This window comes from Vidua macroura, chromosome 3 (assembly GCF_024509145.1).
Source record: "Vidua macroura isolate BioBank_ID:100142 chromosome 3, ASM2450914v1, whole genome shotgun sequence".
NCBI lineage: Eukaryota > Metazoa > Chordata > Aves > Passeriformes > Viduidae > Vidua > Vidua macroura.
The window spans coordinates 55,793,669-55,816,617 of NC_071573.1; the positions used below are offsets into that span (position 1 = coordinate 55,793,669).

Sequence of the window (22,949 nt, forward strand, 5' to 3'; positions counted from 1 at the left end):
GTATATTTTTAAATCAGAAGCAGGACAGAGTACTGTCACAGCATCTGGTTGCAGATATGAGACACCAGACTGGTCTCAGAAAAAAGAAAGAAATCCCTGTTGCCAGTGAGTCTGTAGTCTGCTAACTCAAAGTTGCACACAAGGCTTCTCAATTTCAAATGCTATTGCAAGTTTCCAGCAGCACTGGCACAATAGTAAGAGATTCCCTTCATCTCAGACAGGGAATCACCTCATCAAACCAAACACAAGTTCTCTACTCTTTTCCCAACACACACATCTCCCTTTTCTTTGTGCATTTAGTTCAAACAGCGCAGCAGCAAAATGAAAAACGACGCTCAAGTTGCTAAATAAAGCCACAGCATGGACACATGAATAAACTTGCTTTCCCAAAATACATTTGCAACAAAATAAAAAGGAAACAAAAATCTGCTGCAACTTTTTACCAGGGGTAAACAGATATAAGTATGGAGTAAACCTATCCCTATTCAGTGTTTGGCTGTATGCCAGGGCCTGCATCCAGACCACAGCTCCATGGCTGGCTCTTGAAGGAGTAAGTGCTTAGCATCTCTTCAGAAGTGCAACCCTGCCTGCAGTTTCTATATCAACACATCTTCCTCTTCAGTTAGGTTTATCAGTGGGACAACATTGTTACAGAGCCTGACCCCTGAAAAGTTGCAAGGATTGTCAATCCTCCCATGCCTGCTGCAGGAATCGGTGGCATTGCAAGGAATGGTACCAGGCAGCTGCCGGCAAAAGCCAAGGTAATGTCACAACTCTGTAAGTCGCATAGATGTCACCTATTATGGGGAAATAGAGTAATCCCTAAACAGTGTTTGATAAATGCACTGCTGTGAAAGTGAAAAATACTGCAATACACCTGGCATTTGTAACACTGCTGAGCAGCCAATTTATGAGTGGTGCAGTTGCGACATGAGTGTACAGATCTGTACAGTTTCTGGGAAAGGAAGGGCAATGTTCCTCTGCTGTTCTATGGAGTAATGATTATAATAGCATGACGAATAAAATATGAAAGGAACAGGTGTTTTGTAATGTTACCAAGGACAGTTTAGTGCTAAGACAGTGCTGTGGGCTGATACAGAGGTCACTGTTCATACCACATGCATTTTCAGAAGAGGATGAGCTCTGTGTCTCCTTTGCTATGGGTGTTTGGCCTTTGTTCTTGTTCAAAGACAGACAGATCATGGAATCACAGCTGGAAGGAACCTTAAAAACCTTCTAGTTCCATTCCCCCAGCTATGGGCAAGAACACTTTTCACTAGACCTGATTGCTCAAAGCCTCACCCAAACTGGCCTGAAACACTTCCAGGGAGGGAAGCAAAAGTTTTTGACTGTCTCAAGTGATAGTGGCTGTCAAATCCTCCTGTTAATGGGTTAATACTGAGCACCTAAAGGAGTTGTCACTGGCTGAGAACATAGTACCGCAAACTTGACAGAGAGGCCTCATTCCTTTCTTTTGTGTCTAAAGCCAGAGGTGGGATCATTGAAAATGCTTTCTGGTCCTACTGTCCTGGGGCAGAGAGGTTCAAAGCTTTTTTTTCTTCTTGTGTTATGTAATTTCTCTGTTAGGTGCAGAATTAGGTACTGGAGTCACTGTCTGGGATCACTACTGGAACTGCTTTAAATTCAGCACAGGACAGGGGTGACAATGTATTTGACCTGAGAGAGACTCAGAAGGTATTTTTGATTGTCTTGGCTCCTTCATGCTGTGACAATTCTGCTCAGTACTAACAGCAGAAGGATGAAACAGAGATAATGTTACCTCTTTCAACTGAGATGGTCTTACACCCTGAGCTTAAAATTAATTTTTGGTCCATTCTGCCTACATACCTCATTACAGTGTGGTGCCAGAGCAATGTGATGGGTGTTCAAATATCATGGTAGTGCCTGTGCAAAACACAGCTAAAAGCAGGAAAAGTAAGGGATGGGTCAACAGGATACCCATGAGAGCTGAAAAATGTATGTGTGCAAAGTAAATCTTAACTGGCTGTGGAGAAGAGAAGGCTTTGGAGTCACCTAATTGTGGCCTTTTAGTACCTGAAGGGAGTCTATAATAAAGGTGGAGAGAGACTTTTTACAAAGGCATGCAGTGATAGGACACGGGGGAATGGCTTCAAACTGGAAAAGAATATGTTTAGATTAGATATTAGAAATAAATTCTTCTCTGTGAGAATGGTGAGGCACTGGAACAGGTTACCCAGAGAAGCTGCAGATGCCCCATCCTTGGAAGTGCTTCAGATCAGATTGGATGGGGCTTTGGGCAACCTAGTCTAGTGAAAGTTGTCCCTGCTCATGGCAGAGGGTTTGGAAGTAGATGATCTTTAAGGTACTCCCAACCAAGACCATTCTATGACTCTATTATAAACACTGATTCAAAGAATGCGAAGATCTAAATGTGAAGATCCAATAGTGATGTGTTTCAGAGTGCTGCAAGTTATAAATTAAACCATTCACAAAGTTTTTCACTAAGTTCAACATGAGCAGTCCTTAGAATGAATCCTCACCACAGAAATCCACAACTAGGGTGAATAGAAGTTATTTAATATTAATTTTCAAGGTTGCATTAATTAAAAGTGTAACAAATTATTTTGTTTTAATTATTATATATAAACTGTTGGTTAAAGGGAATGATAAATATCAGGACTTTTCTCCACGTTTTTTTTTCTTGCTATTTCAAGCTCAAATTGTCATGAGAAAATCCCTGATAATTAAAAAGTTTCAAGAAGTTTGGTTCATGAACATCATTCCCAAATGGAGGGTAAAGCCAATACCAGACAGTTTGGGCCTTCAGTCCCACAACACCAACACTGAATGGCCAGGGAGCACAACTCTTAGTAAGAGATGACACGCCTGCAGCATTCCTACAGGTTACTTAGTAACTACCTGTGAATAATGAAGGTATCCAGAGAGGATAAAGGTCACTTTGCAAATGCAATTAACAAAAGCTGAAATTTCTCATGAACATATTTGGGAGTGACAGCCTGGAGAAGGGAAGCTTGCAGCAAGCAACAAAATTTGTGTTAATTAGATAGTGCGCAGTCTTTGCAAATGAACTGAAATGAAACACAATGAGACGGTTAATGGTAGATGAGTGGGATGTTTAAACAAAGACTTGATGTAGGGGACTTCTGAAGTGCAGTCCTAAAACACACAAAACATTGGGGAATTTTTTTAGATCTATGAAACAGCAGCTGATTATGTATAGATGAAAAGTAATGAACCAATATGCTCAGAAGTGTCTTCTTTTCTAGATATGCCTCTGTAACTTCCATAGCGCCCACAGACTCTTAAATACACAAACACATTAGTCATGCATCAGATCACACCGTACATTTTGTTAAGTATCCAAAGGCTGAAATGACTCATACAATCAAAATTTCTTTTCCCATGTGGATCAGATGCAAGGCTTGACATATCCCCACTGAAAAAGGATGTTGTCTTCAGAGTAGTATTTTCACAGCACCTCACTTCTTTAGGACCCTACCTGCAGAGTAGGCACACCAATTACAAAACTGCATTAAAGAACACATCAGACATTAGACAACACTTGTCAGTGAAAGAAGTGAAGTCTTGCTCAGCATTGTCCATTCCACATGTAGCCAATTTGCTCCACCAAAGATGAGTGCCCGATGTTACCAAACAGGCCTTGTTTTGCAATCAGATAATGAAAAATTAATGAAATTATATCAAAGGCTGGAATTCAAACTGGCTTCATTCTTTTGCAAAGAGCCTGCTTTATTCAACATTTTTCCTTTAAAACCTTCCTTTGGTCTTCAGGTTGGGAATGAGTCGTGCCATGACTCCCGAAGAATTAAGCAAATCGACACATTCTATGGTGATTCACTGACAGTGGTTTTGCCATCCTCTGCATGTGTTGTAACTCCAAGCAGCGACAATTGTCAGAGGATTTGTGTTTGGCTTTTGTAATTCCTAATTCTTTTTTTTTCCCCCCCTAAGTTTCTCAATCTGTTGAAAAGCTTCACCATCTGCACACCATGAAAGACTTGCAGAATCTGGCAGCCTTCAAGTGTGTCACTGTGTTTTCAAAAAAGGCAACTGGCCTCCCTATGTGCATACGTCACATTCAGTGAGGGGTTTTGTTTTTCCTGTGTAAACATGGCCTGCTAATGACGCATGTAACCCTTTCCTTCTGCTGGAAAGGTGGCTGCAGGCACCTTCTGGCAACATTTAGAGAAGGTTCATGTGGGGCTTGGTAAAGCACAGCTGTGCTGGGGCCACTAGAGGCAGGCCAGCAGTGGGACTGCAAAAATAGCTGTGGACTGATTAAAGGAGATTCCTACAGTGTTCCTGCATTGGAAGACTGAGCTCTGGGGAGCTTGAAGGGGTTTTACCTACATGAAGAGAATTTGCTCTGTGGCTGCACTCAGTCTTTCTGCACCTGGGGGAGACAGCAGATATATTTTCACAGCTGAAAACCCATTGAGCCTGCCTTCATGCCTATGTGCTTGCAGCCATCCCTCTCTTATGACATGCAATAAAAACCACGGAGCCAGCCTGTCAGGCACAGGGGCTGTTTTTTCACTCTACACTAAGCACAACACAAACTGTGTTCCTGAAACCCATCTGCTTGTACAAGAGCCACATGAAGCAACCAAAGTGTTCATACTCGCAAGTTCTCCTTGGAGCTGACCCACAGACACACAAATGAGGGCACAGAGAAAAGTTGTTTCTGGAGAGAGAGGAAGGCCAACTAAAATTCCAAATGCTTTAAATGTGGTGATTTGCTATAAAGATGGAGGCACAGGAGCATGTCTGAAGATGGTACAAAAAGCTGGAAAGAGGAGAAGTGTGTTGAAGAGGACAGAGAGGAAGGAACAAAAGAAGGGGAAAGATCTTGGTTTTGCTAAAGCATGAAGGAGACCACTGCCTTTCTCACTGCTTGGCCTGTCCCTGGCTTCCCAGTGTGGAAAGTGAGAGCTACAACAGCTGAAGAACATACAGGGAAGCAGACAGAACCACTGATTAAATGGAAGAAAATACATATTTTTCCAAGAGAATGAGTGTTACTATCCAGGCTGCCACTCCTGTTCCAATTAGGCGTTTCTGCTAGCTGTTTAACCTCAGCTTAGCTGCTTTGGCTTCAGCAGTTTAATATTTCTGTGTTTCAAGTTTAATGCCAAAGGTAGAGGTTTTCTATCTGAAATACCCCACCTGACAGAGGAGGTCTCAGTATTTCCTTCTGTTCTAGCTGAATTGTAATAGATCTCCTCATCTGCTCTTCTGTGTCCTGCTACAATCAATTTGGATGGCCTGCTATTTCAATCTATTTTTGGATTGAACCTTGCCTGAAAGCAGTTTCTAACCAGTGTGCCAGGGACCTACATTCCTCAGTCTCTGCCTGACTGCAGCACTTTCTTTCACTGCTCACATTACAGCTTGCCCAGTTTGAGTATTCACACTGACTTCTACTTCTCCATGTGTGAAGGTCCCCAAGCTGTGTGAAGATAAAATGAAGTTTCTCTTTTGGGCAAGTTTCTTTTTTCTTTTCCATTGGGAACAGCTGAGTAACTCCCCTTCAGTTCTCCACCTCCCACTCTTCACACAGACAGCAAGGGGACAATAAAAGTTCTCTGTACAGATCTATAGCCTCTGCTTCAGGAAAAATCTTTGCTCGTTCTCAAATGCCCCATAAACGTTTGTGTGCTCTGCAACTGTTAAATATTGTGGCATCTCAGAGAGCTGATGATGAGTGAAAGATTTGGCTTCACATCCCCTCTCAGTCTTCCTTTACCAGATGCTTCAAAGGTAATTTCAACTCTTTATTGGCCATTCCAAGAGACATTTCAGTTCCTTGACATGTGAAGAACTGGTCAAAATATGCTCTTCTGTCAAGTTACATTTGCACAGCATGAGGCTAAGTCAGTTCTGATCACGCAGACCAAAGAGAGCAGGAACAGCAGCAGAGAGCTCATGCACAGCCCTGCTTGCATCCTGCAGGAAAGCACCTTTGTCACTCTGCTCACACCAGGAAACTCCGGCTGGGGTTTGTCTGCTCAGGTAGAGACAGAGCCTGAAGTCAGCTTAGTCAGGGCTCCCAGGTATTGCTGTGGAGAGCTGGGGGCTCCTTTACCTGCTTTTTGTCTTGGCCTTGGCACGAAGCTGCTCCTCCATGGCCAGCCACACAGGCTGGCTCAAGCAGCAGTGCTCTGAACGCCCCGGTGCCCAGGCATAAAAGGCGATCTCTTGGCTAGCTTCTAATCCCAGGCCCAGCTTTGGAGCGCAGGGACGTGTGCGGGTGCTTGCTTTCCGCTGGGCAGCCTGCGGATGGGCTCGGCTGCAGAGGAAGCCTGAGGAATGTAGAAAATTTCTGCAATAAAACTGCTAATGGTAATTGCAGGAGAATATGTCACTTCCCATGGAAGTAAAGACAGATTGGGCTGTAAAATGCAGATTAAAAATGGCATTTTTCTGTTTATTTCTTTAAGTTTTTTCCACTCCATGTGGCTGTGTGAAAGGCTTACTCAAGTAACAGGGGAAAGGGATGATGTGACTGGAATATGAAAGCCTTGAGACCGCCTTAGAAGCACATAAGCTGTTCAAAACCCCTCTTTCCTTAGCCCTCGCCTCCCCAGATTGTATTTTCCCCTTTTCTTTGAGTTACTTGGAATCGCTCGGAGGGGACAGCGCCGGTCTGCGAGGGCGGGCAGGAACCAGCGCCCCGCGGCTCCGCGGGCTGGCCAGGGGCGCCCTCCCGTGGCGGCCACGGGGAACAACAGGCGCCCGCCGCCGCCGGGATGGGGAGCGACCCGCGCGGCAGCGGCGCTGGGCACCAGCGGACACCCTGACAAAAAGCTTCAAAAAAAAACCGACAAAAAAAAAGCCAAACCAAAACCAACCAACCAACCAAACAAAAAACACCCAAAAAACTCGAACAAACACGACCCTAAAAAAGTGATCCAGGAAAAAGTAACGGGAAAGCAAACAAATCTAAAGTCACTTTGATTCCCAAAGCATGAAAAGATTTAATAGTGCCAGTTGACAAGGGAAAAAAAAGAAAAAAGAATAAAAGGGAAAAAAAGGGAGAGAAAAAAGTGGTAGATTTACATCAGCTAGAAGAAAAATATACTTGGGCAAACAGCCCTTGCTTTGGAGCAAGAGCTCTTTTGAGGGGTATTTTTATTCAAGTCTCCCAATGAATGCAATCAGTTACTTTTTCTTGTCTAAACTTTGACTGAATACATAATTTCATTTAGCTACTAATTGGCTCCCTTTACTTTTATTCAGAGACCCGGGGAATGCTGCCAAAGATCCCTCCCGTCTGGAGTCCACAATGGCAACAACCCAGCTCCCAGGCTCTGCTCAAGCCGTTTAACTTTTGGCAAATCCATCGGGACACACTGTCTGCTCCTGGCCTGGCAGGGGCGCCTGCCACCATGGCCCCTGGGTCTCAGTGGGAAGTGCTGGAGCTCAGAAAGGAAGGAAAGCTCCACCATCCTGCCCCTGACTGGGATGGACATGAAGTGCCCTAGAAAGACCTCATAGATGCAAAATGCCAAATGTGGCAGAGAACTGCTTTCAAACTCACCTAAGTGACAGTCCTCATCCATAAGAACATAGAGATACCATTGAAAAGCACACCCTAAAAGCATGTACAACACTTACAAAGATTTTCTGAAATAAATATGAAATGATTCCTAAGAACCTGGACTTTTTAAGAAGAAGAATGAAGAGTTAGGCTAACAGGAATATGTGGTAGTAAAGGGAGCAGCAAAGAAGCAGTATTTTTCACATGGCATAATATTCTAAATAGCCTAAGACTGAAGTTTAAATTTATTACAAAACCCTTCTCATTTGCATTTGGAAGTTATATAACCCACACTTCCCCACTGCAGCAGGTCAGTAGCTGTCTACATCAGAATGCTTTTCTGTGCTGCTGCAGCTCTGACCTCAGAGGTTGCTCTTTGATTTACCCTGGAACATGGCAGCTGCTTTGCTAGGAGTGGGCATCAAAAGACCAGAGGTGGCCACATACTAACACTGGCCCTGCTGTGGCTGACTGCCCCAAAAGAACCTACACAGCTTTGCCACCAAGCACTGACCAACACTTCCAGGGCCAGCACCACTCATTATAGTTTTAATGAAGCAGAGCTGGTCAATGCCTTCATAGCATTGCCATGACTCAGAGCATGATTTTACCTCTCCTGTGCACAGAAACACAGCAGGGTTGGGAGGAAAAATCTACAGGGCACCAAGCCAGGTAAACATGTTGACTTTGAAGTTGCCTTTCCAAACTGGAATGGCAGCATTCATCATCTGAAGTGCTACCGCTACTGAAGAGGCTTCATCTTTCAAATGGCCTCCATGTGTTTCTATTATTTTTCATTGTTCTTGAGTAAAGACCAGGAATCTTAAAGGCAAGAAAGCTTTTGTTTGGTCTCAAAGCCTGATGTGCCCCAGGGACTGCTGTAAACTTATTTAAGGTAACAACTGAATTTTCCTTTTGGGATACAGAAAGATTAGAAATATGATTATTGCAGAAAAAAAAAAAAACCAATTGTGCCATTCTGTGTCTCTGTGTTTGCTTCTTGTGTCTTTTGGGTTCAGTTGTTGATAGCCCTGCATATTTAGGACTAATTGGTTCCCACTGATTTAACTAGGGAAAGAACCTGCTATGTAACTGTACACTCACAGGACATGGATATCTTCATCATCCAGGACACTATTTTTGCCCTTGAATTTCTATGTTTACACTGGCTCACAGCAAGTTCAGTTACATAGGGATGCCGTCATGATGAGAGTTTCCATGCGTGGCAAATATGCGTGATTTTCTGCACAGCAGTTTGTGTCTCTGCTGTGTATCGATAGGTATTTAACATCCTGAATCATTGTCCCACTGCAGTTTGTGCAAGCTTTGCCATGAACTTCAAGAGGCAATGGAACTACAGGAATTCAGTGTGTAATTCTTAGCACAAGTATATCCTACAAATCAGTGCAGGCACATACTCTGTACTATTACAGGAAGAGATAACACAGTGATTGCACACAAGAAGGGCCCAGGGCCTGGAATGTAATTCATTACAGAACTAATTTGCTATGTACAGGTTCTCCTATTGATTGTCTCTGCCATGGCACACAATGCTTTCCAAGACTGCTTTGATTTATCACCTAATATATGTTGTTTAGTGCTTCTGGAGCTCCTGAATTTATGCCTATGGATAAAGAGAAAAAAATAATCACCATCTCAGGGTTGGCAATCCTTAAAAACAAACACAGAACACTGACAGCACAGAAAATGGAGCCTCATCACTGACTGTATTTTATAAACTGTGACATTTGGGAAATCCAGTGTTCTGGCCCAGAGATGGGATGGACTGCCCTTAATGATGAATCACTGCTCTGGTATTCCCTGCAGAAGTTGACTGTAAAACTGCCTGATAAGTGGAGCTGGAGTGGGAATGTGTACCCTTCTCTTTGGACATTACATTAACAGCTAAGTAAATGTCATGCTTTTCTTATTGTAACAGCACTTGAAATCAGCTATGTGAAGTTAAGCTGCATTAGTGAGTGAAGAGGTGACAATTTCAAAGCTATGCTAACAAGCCATTCTCTTACTGCGTCACTGTGAGAATGCCCATGGAAAAAGAATTGGCTGATGTACACAATATGCACTCAAAAAGAGAATAAAAAAAAGCCCCAAAACAACAAAAAAGATTCCTTTGAGTGTCTTCCAGATAGAGATGACAATTATTGTTCAGACTCTGCAGGGGTGGTTTTACTTATACTAGAGGCCATTCCTGCTTCCCCTGCTGAGGAAAGGAGTGATTTCAGAAAATAAACATGACTGGTCCCACCTCTGCCAACTTGTGGCTTGACTTCTTTGGAAAGCCTATTCTCCAGGTCTGCTAGTGCTTCAGTTCTTACCCAAGCTACAGAAAGCCAAGGTATTTGCACCTGACATCAGCCATGGAGAACCAAGCACAATTTTGGGCAGGTCTTTCAACAGACAAACTGCAGAACAGCACTTATGAGTTGCTTAATATACACAGTGCTGGGGAGTAGGAGGGGCTGTGTGACATCAGACAGGGTCTCCCAGCTGGAAAGCACACAGCTCTCTGCCTTAGCTTACCTGGACTCACTTTTACATTCTGACGTGTATTTTGCAGCTCTTTTGTTGACAAACAAAAAAAAAAACAAAACCAAAATAAACCAAACAGCAGAATCTGGGCCTCGTGAAGACTTTTGGTAAGAAATACAGCTGACAAAATCTGCTATACATAAAGCTCTTGGGAAAGAGTTCATGAAAGTGTCCAAATGTGTATTGTACAAGACACTTCAGTGTCGCAGCAAAAGCAAGACTTCTGGGGTAAGAATCTGATCTGGATATTTGGCCATTTTTCAAAACAAAACTTCTTGTAAACAAACAAGCAAACACTCTCCTGGTTTTGGCTAGTTTCCAAAATTTTACTGGGGGCAATAGGTTTCAGCAATTTTGAATATCTAGTTACTAATTTTGGAAAGAATGGATTTAATAGGAAGCTTTGTGCCTAAGTAAGGAATGTAAGGGATTTTTTTTTGTCCAGTCTGAATTTACACAGTTCAGATTTAAAAGAAAATGTCATTATTTGGCTGAATTTCACAAGATACAACTGAAATTGCTATTTTTCTGACACTTGCTGATGGTTAGAGACCTGTGCTGCCAGATCCCCATGGGACAAACTCTCTAGTTTGACGGCAAAGTGAATATTGGTGTCAAAAGAGAGTGGTGGCTATGAAAGGAGTCTGGGATTAGGTAACAGAGAGCTCCAGGTCATTTGATTACCAGCTTTGAGGTCCTTCTGATCCTCCACAGAGCACAGGTCAGCAACAAGTCCCCACATCAAGCACATCCCTTCTGCCTGCACCAGGACATCAGCACCCTTTGAATGGTCAAGAAGCTTGACTTAAGTGTTCCCACAGACAGTGAACCCACCACATGCCTTGGGAACTCAGTACAATAATTAATTATTGCTTTGAAAATGCAGAATATTACCAATGCAGACAGCTTCAGGCCAGTTCCCATTCAGTGCCTGCTATCACTGTGATGGCTGTGCTGTCCCCAGGAGCAACAATGAGCTGGGAAAAAACTTCCCCTCTCCTGCCAAAGCTCATCTGCCATGAAATGTGCCTTGTGGGGCCATGGGAGGACAGTGCCTTCTGCCTCGCAGCAACTCCGGCAGCAGGTCACCTGCAGGCAGGTTAGGCAGGGCACAGATCCCACAGCCCTATGCAACCACTGCCTCCTGCTTCTACATTCAGGAACTTTTCACTGAACAGGTTGACCTGTTTCCCTCTGAGTTGGAAGGTGGTAACTTTTTTCAGACTGGTCTTTCTTTTGAAGTTGATCAAACATTTTTCCGTTTATTTCTAGTGGTAGTAACACAAAGGTAGAAAATATTTTAAAGTTCTGTGCTGGCAACAGGGAGCCTTGGTGAAAAGTGGAACTTCCAGCTCTGATATGGAGTTAAAGAAAACAGTGATAAGATCTGGCCCTTCACAGCGATTCCTGGAGGGCACTTAAGGTTATCATATAGAATAATGCAACATAATTGTTTCTTGCAAGGTGTAGAGGGCAGGGGTGCAGAACTCTCGGAGCAGCTGAGGTGAAGTGAAGCTGCTGACAGAGGAGCTCTCTTCATATAGAAGGCAAACACAGCAGGGAGTGACAAAAATCACGTGATAACTTCTTAAGTAAGATTCCTTACATGATCATTAGTTTTTTTATTGTTGATTGCAGTGAAGCAACTTCTTGTGAAATATCCATGAAGTTACTTAGCTCTCTGGAGACTTGGTTTATCTACTTACACGTTAGAATAAATGATACTCTGCCTGCAAACTTCTTTGAGACTCCAGTAGTTAGTATTTGACAACATTTCACAGAATCATAGAATGGCCTGGGTTGGAAGGGATCTTAAAGATTATCTAATTCCAATCCCCTGTCATGGGCAAGGATACTTTTCACTGGACCAGGTTGCTCAGACCTCCATCCAACCTGGCCTTGAACACTTCCAGGAATGGGACATCCACAACCTCCCTGGGCAACCTGTTTCAGTGCCTCACCTCCCTCACAGTAAAGAACTTTCTCCTAATATCCAAGCTAAACCTTGATTACTAGATGAAGGTTGCAACAGAGAATTTAAAAAGTAATAATTTCTTATGAAATATGATCATAGTTTCTAAAAAACTTGAATTTTTTGAGTAATAGCTAACAAATATAACCTAGTGACAAATATAACCAGATGACTACTGGTGGGGTTTTCTGCGTATGTACAGACTAAATCAACAATAGCATATACACACACACATAGTTCAAACCCAAGGGAATGTAACTGTAAGCAATCTAAAGCAAGCTGATGTTTGTAAAAGCCTGTGCTATCAGAGCAGTGCAGACTGCAGCAGGAACAGAACTGCAGCCACAGGTAAGATTCGGTGTGCTCAGATGTAGCAGAGACATGTCATTGAAACCCAGCTGTGACCCGGAGAGTCCACTGTTTGTTACATGTCTAGTGCCCAAACAAAGCTGGACAAAAGACCTGTCTCTAAACCCACAATTTATTTTAGGTCTGGGCTCTGAGCAGATGTTCTTATTCTTTGAATGGATTCTTTTCTGCTAAGGAAATTACTTAAGACCATCTTATTTGAATGTGAAATCCATATTCACACATTACATTCAGTCAGGAAAACCAACACTCTTGCCTGCTAAGCTACACAGTCCACATTTAGTATCTGTTGTAATTGAGCAAATACTGAATTGCTCCAAGTCATCAAAATCAGCTAATACTGTTTGCAAAGCCAGCATTGCCCCCATTCAGATGTTTAAACTTGGCAGAAAAGAATGACTTTTGAAACTTTCCTTTGAAGCAGACTGAAGAGACGGGTGCACTGCAGGTCTCTCCATATTCATGTCCCTTTACAAAGAAGGGCTTGTCCAGATGCCAAGGAAAAGGATGGAGAGGCATCTCAAAGGGGGATTCATCCAAAGAACAAAAAGCTTCAACCTTTGCCCTTACTAGAGTGCCAAGAGGTTTGCCTGTTTTATTGTCTTTTGTTTTTCAATCACTCCTTCAACAGATGGGCAACAGCCACGCATCTCGTCAGAAAAGTTCACTCAACTGGATGGTCAAACTTCAGCAGCCTCTGGTACAGACAAAAAGCCATTTCTCCAAAATAAGCCCCTGCTCTTGAGGCAATTCATTCTTGTCATTCATATTCAAATGGTGCCATGGTCAAGTTCAAGCATGTACAGTTTTGGTGGGTCCAGCTGTCCACATACTGAGCATAAACCCCATTAATAGCTCAGGGTTTGCCAGCAGAGCAGGCTTGTGCTGCCCTCATACTGCTATGGCCCACAGCTTTCGCTTCAGTTTTTCTGAAAACATTTTGATATTCAGAGTAATTTGAATGGCAAGAATGTATTCCTTTCGTGGCATTGTATTTTTCTGGTACCACAAATACTGCCACTGCACAAGTAGTTTTAAAGATGCCATTAATACTATTTTTTAAGGATTTAGATAATTTCCAGTGCTTTATTTTCTTTGTGGTGTTACTGAATCAAGGAATACCTCTTAGCCATAGGGAAGCAATGTCCTGCAACAGAAAGTTTAGGTAATAAGATCAGTAAATTCACAGAGGCACTTGAGGACATGGGTCCTCTATCAGTGTAAGCCATATTAAAACTAAACTGCTGATAAAAAGGTGTTCCTTCCCACCCTGTCCCTGGTGCTAGAGTTGGCACACGAGCTAAACACTTACACAAGGATGTTTTCAGTCACACCAGGAAGTCTCTTAGCTGTGCAGCTCTTTGAAGGAGGTCGTGGGATGGTGTGAGCAGGGCAGAAGGTGAGCAGGAGCTCAGCCTTAAATTAGCTGAAATTGATGAGGAAACTGCTCTGAGATGCTGCTGTCTGCCCCTGTTTGTGTTTAAATGCACTGGTATGGATGTCACTGCAGTGAGCACTCCACCATCCATATGCAGCTACGTCAGATGCAGGATAATAGTGATGACCAACTAAAAGACTTTGAAGGTCAGAGGTGCTCTGTTGATAGGAATTCAGGTATTTGCTATGAGCTAACCATAGTGGGACAAACCCCTGCTATAATGCAGCATGGCTAAGATAGCCTTGTCAAGACCACATTCATTTTTGAAATGCCATGAGCAGTTTTTGCTCACACAAACTTAACTGCTACACGAAGAACATTTTTACAATTTAAAACTTTGTCTTTGGAGAAGAAAATAAGAAGCAGGAAGTAAAAAGAATCTGATTGGCTTTTGAACTGTGCTGTACAGCACAGATATGTGTTCAGCACAATCTATCACACGCAGCAAATCAAAGCCAGCTTAGACTCAACTTTTCTGCAGCTTTTTCCTCCAATACCTTTGCAGGATTACTAATTAATAGACACCAGATGCCAAATACTTGAGCATGGCCTTAAATAAAGGATGCAAAGATCCTGATCTCCTTATTGTCTCAGGGGATCATGTGCAAATTGAATTTAAGCATTTCTTTTGATTTGTTAACATTTTGTATCTGCCCTCTAATCCGTTGTAAATAATAATACAAAGGAGAACAAGGTTCAACCACACAAATACATTCCTTCCTAAAAATATTGCCAAATCTTCTAAGCACAGCAATGAGCAAGACTCCAATTAAAGACTTGCAGATACAATATAAAAATAGAGAAAATGATGAGAAAAAAACTTTTGAATTTAGATCTTTATTATACAGGCCCAGAGCTGTGGTCACCATGCAGTTACACTGTAATGAGAATGATTTTGCTGAAAGAGTCTCACTAAACAAACGTAAAGAGACCACAGACTACAGCATTCCAAATAACTGACACTTTAATTTTTGAAAGAGCAAAAATAAATAAAGGAATGGCAAGTATGTTCTTTTCACATATGTTGGGGCATATACATATTCCTTCTTTTCTATAGCTATTCAAGAGACAAAATTAGCAAATACTGCCCAAAACCACAGACCTTTTGTGTGATGGCTCAGCTAAGTTTTAGCTGTTTCTCTCTCCTTGGATATTAGATCAAACACACATTTAGATAGGTGCATATGCCAAAAGAAGAAATGCAATGTGGGGGGTTTTGTATTTAATTTCTACTTCCTGCCTTTTCCTTCTCCTTTTAGGAGGAGTAATGGGGAGTAATTGGAGACAGCCAGTCAAATAAAAGCCCTAGAAGTTTTCCCTTCTAGTTTTTCATTATAATCTCGTAATTTAAGGATTAATCACAAATTTTAAAAGGTTGAGGTGTCTTACAAGAAATTCATCAACTCTGGAATACAGATAGCCACAGTGAAGAGCTGCACATAGACTGCACACATAGTGTTATCTAAAAGTGGTTATCTTTAAAAAAAACAAAACTTTTTAAAAAATCTGTAGATCAAAACAAAGCATGTCTTATTCCCCACAGGATTTTCTTGCAACCTGTTCTTCAATTATTTGCACTAGGAGATGCTACAAATGATACTAGTTACAATATACAGTCCACTGTCATCTTCTGGTCCAGCAGAAGAACCTGTCTCTTCGATGGATGCAAAACTGTTCATCTGAGCAGATCATCCTCAACAGCACAAATATGGTCTAGAAACTCATAGAGTTTATTGTTCTAATTTATAAAATTAAACCTGCCCCAGACAGGTAATACTGGTGTGTAATATTGCCATCCCTGGATTCTGTCAAAAACGGGGTACTGAGGTGCTCAGAGCCGTCTCAGAGCGCAGCGCTGGGATCCTTCTGGCACTCCAGACCCAAGGTCGATGGGATGTGATGCGTGCTAGAACGTGGGCGCACTTCTCACTTAGCTCTGCAGAGCCCGGGACATGGTAAGCTGCCAGAACTTCCTTCATCTTGCCTGTTGACAAAAGGAACAATAACTAGTCATCACTGATTGCTGGAGTTTAATTCCAATTTTTAAAAAGTCCTATAAATGAGACCTTTTTTTTTCAGCCATGCAATAGAAAATGCTTCATTAAGAAAATATTTGGGATAAAGTTTACAGTCTCTCTGTTAGCCACACAATGCGTATGAGAGAGAAAGGCCTTATACTGTATGGTTCCTAAAACATTATCCAGGATTAAACATACCATTATCTAGAAAATAAATGTCCAGTAGTTTAGTACTTTAAAAGCGTCAGTATAATATTATCCCTGTAAAAATTAATTGTGTATAGCAGATTTTCTGGATTAAAGTCCTGTATTGTCTTTCTCACACACTGTACACAAGATACAGAGTAAAGGATTAACAAACAATGGGCAAGAATCCAACAGGTTAATAAGTGGCTTATATGAGTTTGTTGTAGAACTATCTCTAACACATATTGGTCATGTCCATTATGTATTGGTAACAACCATAAAAGCTTCATAAATGACTCACTGAAAGGACTTCACAGAACCAAGGGTCAAAACAGACCTCAACATTATCTGTTCTGATTTTCTGCCAATTATAATTTTTTCAGATAGTCCTCTGTGAAGTCCAAAGAAAATCAAACATTTAGTATCACAGACTAAGATAGGAAAAACTAAGAATACACTTCCAATATATATTTGTTGCAGAAAATGTAGAAGGAGAGGCAGAGGTACCTCTGGAAGGTGATTATCCCACTCCCTCGGTAACCTCAAGAAGGTGTCCATCTTTTGCAATGGACTGTGAGTAAGCTGAAGGCCAAAATTTCTTACTAGTATGAATGCATTATATCCTACCACAGACATTTGACTATGTTCACATATTTATTTCACAAAGACCACTCACAAAGCCATCAGACCCTGGAAATTTTCAATCAGTACTGACATGGGTAGAATGATAAGAAGTATAATTGCTTCAATATAAGGTAAATACAAAAGCCATGTAATGAATTCCAGAACCAATGCTAAGTTTTTGGCTACATACCCTGCAATTTTCTGGAGCTACACAAAATACTTATTTTATGTATAATTATTATTCTTATAATTATCACATAAGTAGAAATCACTAAAGGAATAGAGGTAGCAGGTGATGTGAGATCACTTTGCTTACCTCTGACCAAGGCAATACCTGCTGATGTTTCTGATACAATGCAATACCTGCTGATGTCTAACCTATTTTTAAACATCAGCATACTTTATCTTTACTTCGTCATTTTCCACAGCCTTGCTTCCAAAATGCTTGCTTTGCTCTATGAATTTATTAAGTGTACATTCTAACCTTTCATCCAAGCCATCAGTGAGAATATTGAATATTACAGGAACAAGGAAAAAACACTTGAAAAACTCTACTAAATGGAGTATCATTGAGAATTACTCTTTGTATCTGGTTTCCAAATAATTTATGCACTCACATAATGATAATTTATTCTAGCCCAGTTTCCCTAGCACATAAGAATAGTAACAACTGAAATATTTTGCCATACAGTCTTGTTTAAATAAAGCTGCTAATACTAGCAAACATATTTTAAGAAGAATTATATAGACTTTGACAATAGAAAAATAAAACCATTATGGAAAGAAGATTTCAAGTGATAACACAGTCTTCCTAACAACTTATAGATTTCACATCTATATGGCTACTTTTATGAAGTATGTGCTTTAGTGAAATATTGTTCAATTTAAACTAATGGAATTGTTTCACAGCCTTTTAAAATTTAGTTTTCTTCAATGAAACATTCCACTGAGAAAACAACAAACACGTACCACTACAGTTTAGAAACAAATCAGTTGCACAACTTCACAAAACTCTAGACCACAAAATTACTGTTTACTGTTTACCTTGCAAAAGATATCTTAATCAGAAATATATTGAAAAAGACTGCTGAGACCAACAGGACCAGTCATATTGAGCTTTGCAAAGAAAAGGTTATCATTTATATTAATCTTTATGGAGATACAAGACAATTCCACAAATACAGGAGGCACAGATCACTCTTCCTAACCTAATCTGGATTATTAGCAGACCTCTTCTACTTTTCACTCTATGATATATTTTGTTTGTGCCATCTGCGCAACTCAGAAAAGTGAAATAACTTGCTCTCCAAGGTGGAAACAGAGTCACCAGTTCCTTCTGGACTGGAAGAACTGGAGGCCAGCAGAAGCTGAAATACAACACAAAGCCCACCTTCAATTAACACAAAATTTGATTTGATATTTAGGGATATATCCCACTGCATTTCCAGTGAAAGAAAAGTGAGACTGACTTCCTCTGAAAAATACGCGGTGACAGAGAGACAGCAGCATAAAGAGTACACACAAATATTCCCAGCTTTCTCCAGTGGAAAATAAGGAAATAGGATAAATGACAGGTGAGCCAACCTGACTGCTCATGATGTACAGTCTGCTGTCTGACTGCCAAGGCAGAGAGGAAATCCCACAAAAAACCTGCTTTCTACAAGAAGTCAAAAGTCCTGAAAATGAGACAAAGCAGATGTCTGCTCCTTACTGAGAACAGCACTAGGAATTATAAATACAGATATTTAGGAGATTTTATCAAGAATTTTAGACATACAGACACCAGAATTACTTTTGTCTTTTTGTCAAAAGGTCTAGGATTTCTAAGAGTCAAGATTTTGCTAACAGTGACAGGGAGAGACAAACTGTTCAGTCAGAGGCATTAGTGAAATCCAGGTAGCAGCTTGCTCAGGACCAGAAGAGCTGATAGCTTGTTGACATGGAGAGATGTGTCATGGCTACTCCTGTCTTAAAAGATCATCATTGTTCTCTTTGCAATCTACGGCGAGCAAAGGTATCCAACCAGAGTTATCTGGAGCCAGACAGTGACGGCAGGAGAATTTATGCCATGCTTGCCTAAGTGGCAGGAGCAGCCATGAGAGGTGTGTGGGTGTGTGAATCGCACTGCACAGCGCTCACTCTGTGCTACAGAGACACAAGAGTCAGCTTTGCAGCGTAGATGTACTGCAAGAGTAAAGTGAGATGAGTCCCACGCCTTCTTTTCAAAAGGAGAAACAGGAGTCTGTTTTTAAATAGTGCAACGTTCGTGTGTTGGCTGACGGGGGAAAATTAGTAACAATTACACAAGTAATTAAGACTACAGTTATCAAATAGAGATTAATAGAAAGTGCAAAACTTCCTCATTTTAGCAAGCAGCATAAAACTTACATAATTTAACTGACTTTAAATTTCAGTGAAACTTTGTGGGTAAAGACTAGATTACTCATAATGACATACCTCAATCTGTTTCTTCCTTGAGGTCAGATGTCTTAAGCTTTACACTATGGGAATGCTGATCATTGCAATACTCGAATTAAATTATGAAGTCCTTGTTCCTGATGTTAGAGAAGCCTCTATCAAGATACCAATAACATTTGGAACGTCATATGTTTTGTATATATTGTGCTGTCATTTATGAAGAGGCAGTAGGAAACTTGAGAATTATCAGTGTTTTCTATGACTCAGCCTAAGGAGTCTTGGGGGAAGAAATTGCAATAATGTTCAATATTTTAACTGCTATATTATTTCTGTATCTGTATACAAGAAGATTTTTATAGTTCATTTTTAAACATATTAAAGGGTAAATATTAAGTATTAGGATATACCTAAGAATCCTGATATCATCAAGTTATTGGGGATATAAGACTAAAGGGAAGTTACAATGTGCTAAATTTAAACTATACTTAATTACAATGGATAACAAAGTCTCTAAACCTTTAGAGAATTTATTTAGAAGTGTATTTTAAAATTAACAAGAATCTGCTAGTTTAACAACCACATTAAACTATTCTAAAAAGTAGCATATATTTTAAACACAAGCAATGCATAATTTAAAACAATTTAAAACCATTGGAAAAAATTCTATGTAACACGACTTAAAAATCTGAAGGACTTTCAAAGCTTTTCTGCACTGAATATGGTGGTGTATGTGATATCAGTTAGAAATTAACAGTCCAGTGGCACACTGCATTCCATAGGTAAGAGCTGATTAGGATACCAAGTGATAATCCAGTTGCCAGTCCTCCAAAATACAGTCTAGCATCAAGTAATTTTTTATGGGAGTGGGTGAGTTCTGGGCTGAAGGAAGAATTTCACAGCCTTGAAGCAGTTTCCCTGGTGTGTGACTGAAGATGCTTGCACTGCACTGCACAAGACAACAACTGTAGCTCCCTCTGACCTGTTTACTTTCTTCCCTTCCTTTCAGGTAATCTATATCTGGCGTTTTTCACTCCATATGTATCTTCTGTCAGCAAGAATTCTGTAATCTGAACTATATGATTCTTACAGCTGTGCAAACTTTGGCCAATTCAGTCCCTGACTTTATCAAAACACTTATCCAGTGTTATCAGCTCTAGAGAGTGTCTTGTGAGCTCAGTGATGTGATATTTTTCTGTGAAGTTTCTCCTTCTGAAGAGACTTGTTCCTGCATGAATAGGAGTTTTCATATTTTAGTTCATTTTTCTATGATCATAGGTGAAAAGAAAAGGTGAAAAACGTGATTTTTAGGTGCTCATAGGCTCAGAAGAATCTGAGAAAAGCAGACGATAAAAGGCATTTTTAGAGTCTTTATTTTAAGATTACTATTTTAAAGCCAGCCTCGTAATCTTGGAAGGCACAATTTTTGAATATTTGGCATTTACATGAAAAGAAACATCCAAATATACTGTCTTCCAGCTTTGCTGGCTGACGCAATTATCCTGCTCTGCCTTGCCATGATGGAGAGAAAGATTTAAGTTTGTTTGGGGGTATGCCTACACACTTACATGACTGAAACTTGATCATAAGCCAACTCTTAACATACTTGCTAGAACTCTTAATCTACATTCAAGCCAAACAGTGTTCATTGGTGTGGCTATGGAATGGCAGATGGTTCGAGCTGGAAACTGCAAACAGCACTTCAAGGTGTTAATGAAGAACAGCCTTAATCTCTCCACAGCTGAGCTCGACTGCAGGAATGCTTCTGGTTCGCTTCAAGGCAAAGGCACATGCATAAACACAGCAGGGGCACTTTGAGCGAACCCTTTTGGTATGGGCTGAGGCTGTGAAACTGTGAGGACAAGCTGTGGGTGCCGAGAGCTGGCAGGCATGGTGAGAGCATCCCCACAATAGCCACAGGTTCCATGGGAGAGCTGGGAGCCAACAGTGTGATTGCAGCCACACTGCATCAGTCCTGAAGGAGAAGACTTAAAATAACTTGGACCTCTTCAGCTTGCAGGAGCTGGGTCAGCCTGCAGGTGCCTATGACTGATTCAGGGAGCTGTTTGCTGTCAGGGTCTCAGAGAACAGAATTTGTCCCTAAGTGCTGTTTTGCCCTGGTGTGAGCCACTGGGAGGGGAGCGCTCGGCACCAGCACCTCTCTCACCCAAGATGTTGCTGGGTGGATTGGATGTCTCTGCCTCCCAGTTGTGGGGCTGAGTTGTGTTCTTGTAAATAAAAAGCCATTGCACAATCACTGAGTATCAGCTGGAATTGGCTAATAAATTGTATGCCAGCAGGATGTAGCAGCTCCCTGTACTGTTCTCAAAGCAGTAACTCCTGGCTGGGCTTCCAGCAGCGTGGAGGAAGTGAGCTGAAGCCCAAATCAGCAACCCTACCCTGAAATGGACTGGAAGCTCTCACACCTCTCTGGGTGTTTGTCAGGGCTGTAACACACTGATGGCTTGTGGCAATCATGAGACAAACCAAACCCCCAAGATTTTTCTTCTCTCTCTCTCACAACTGAAGTTTCTTAATTTTTTTACTGAATACCTATGAGCTTCTGGTTCCTGACAGCAAACTCTGGAGCATGCAAAACAGTCCACAGCCCTTTACTATGTGGAACAGGAGGGGTACAAAGTAGGGGTACTACTTTGAAAGGTCTCAGCATGCAGGCCTCTTCCATTCCTTTCCATTAACTGCATTAACTGGCCAAGTTCTATCCTTTTTTTTTTTTAAACATCTTTTTACTTACTGTTCCCGAAGTTCATTGTTCTGATGACTAGAATATTTTTTTTCCTAATTTGAAGCCTGCATTTTCACAATCAATTTATAACCCTGAGGTTTGTGTTTACAATAAGGATATTTTCTCTTTTTTTGGGTGTGCACTTCTTGGAGATGGTAAGAGAGACTGTATTCATAATCTCTTTCCCAGATTTCCTTTTATTGGGTTAAGTCAACATCTGTTAGCATCCTCTTGCCTCTTGGCTTTCCAGTTCTTTCCCTAGCTTGCTTCTCAGTGTCTTCCACTTTTTGATTTAATCTTGCTGGAAAATGAGTGATGAGATTTTATCCTACAAAGTTCTGTTTAGGAGACTGGTTGGCAGAGTCCCTTGGAAGGCAGTTGTGAAGGGCAAAGGAATCCAGGAAGGCTAGACATTCTCCAAAAGAAAACATCTTAAAGGTGCAGGAGCAGGCCATCCCCATATGTCAAAAGATAAGCTGTCAGGAAAGAAGACAGGCTTGGCTGAACAGAGAGTTTCAGCTGGCATTCAGGAGAAAATGAAAAGTCTATAATCCTTAGAAGAAGTGGCAGAGAACTCCAGATCACTACAGGGATCTTATGAGGTTATGTGGACAGAAAATTAGAAGAGCACAAACCCAACTAGAACTTAATCTGGCTACCGCTATAAAAGACAATAAAAATGCTTCTTAAGGAGAAACTCCATCTTTTTCTGGATGTGGGGTGAAATATAGCCACAAAGTATGAGGAAAAGGCTAAGGTACTTAATGTCTTTGCCTCAGTCTTTAATAGAAAGGTTCTCAGGGTACCCAGACTCCTGAGCTGCAAGACAGGGATAGGGAGCAGAATGAAGCCTCTTAATCCAAGGGGAAATTGTTACACCCCTTAGACAGACACAAGTCTATGGGCAGGACAGGATCTATTCAAGGATACTAAAAGTGCAGGCAGAAGTGCTCATCGAGCCACTTCCCATCATTTATCTCTAGTCCTGGTTTACCAGTGAGGTCCCAGATGGCTGGAAGTTGGTAAATGTGATGCCCATCTATGAGAAGGATCGAAAGGAGAATCCA

General features: G+C 41.3%; 1 protein-coding gene across 1 annotated transcript in view; it reads right to left on the reverse strand.

The window, feature by feature from the left end:
* Positions 1-14,839: 14,839 nt before the first annotated feature.
* SCAF8 (SR-related CTD associated factor 8) overlaps positions 14,840-22,949 on the reverse strand; it is an 88,523-nt gene continuing 80,413 nt past the window's right edge. Inside the window, exon 21 of the mRNA XM_053972234.1 lies at positions 14,840-15,877. The gene's annotated coding sequence lies outside the window, so the exon portion shown is untranslated. The remainder of the gene's footprint in view (positions 15,878-22,949) is intronic.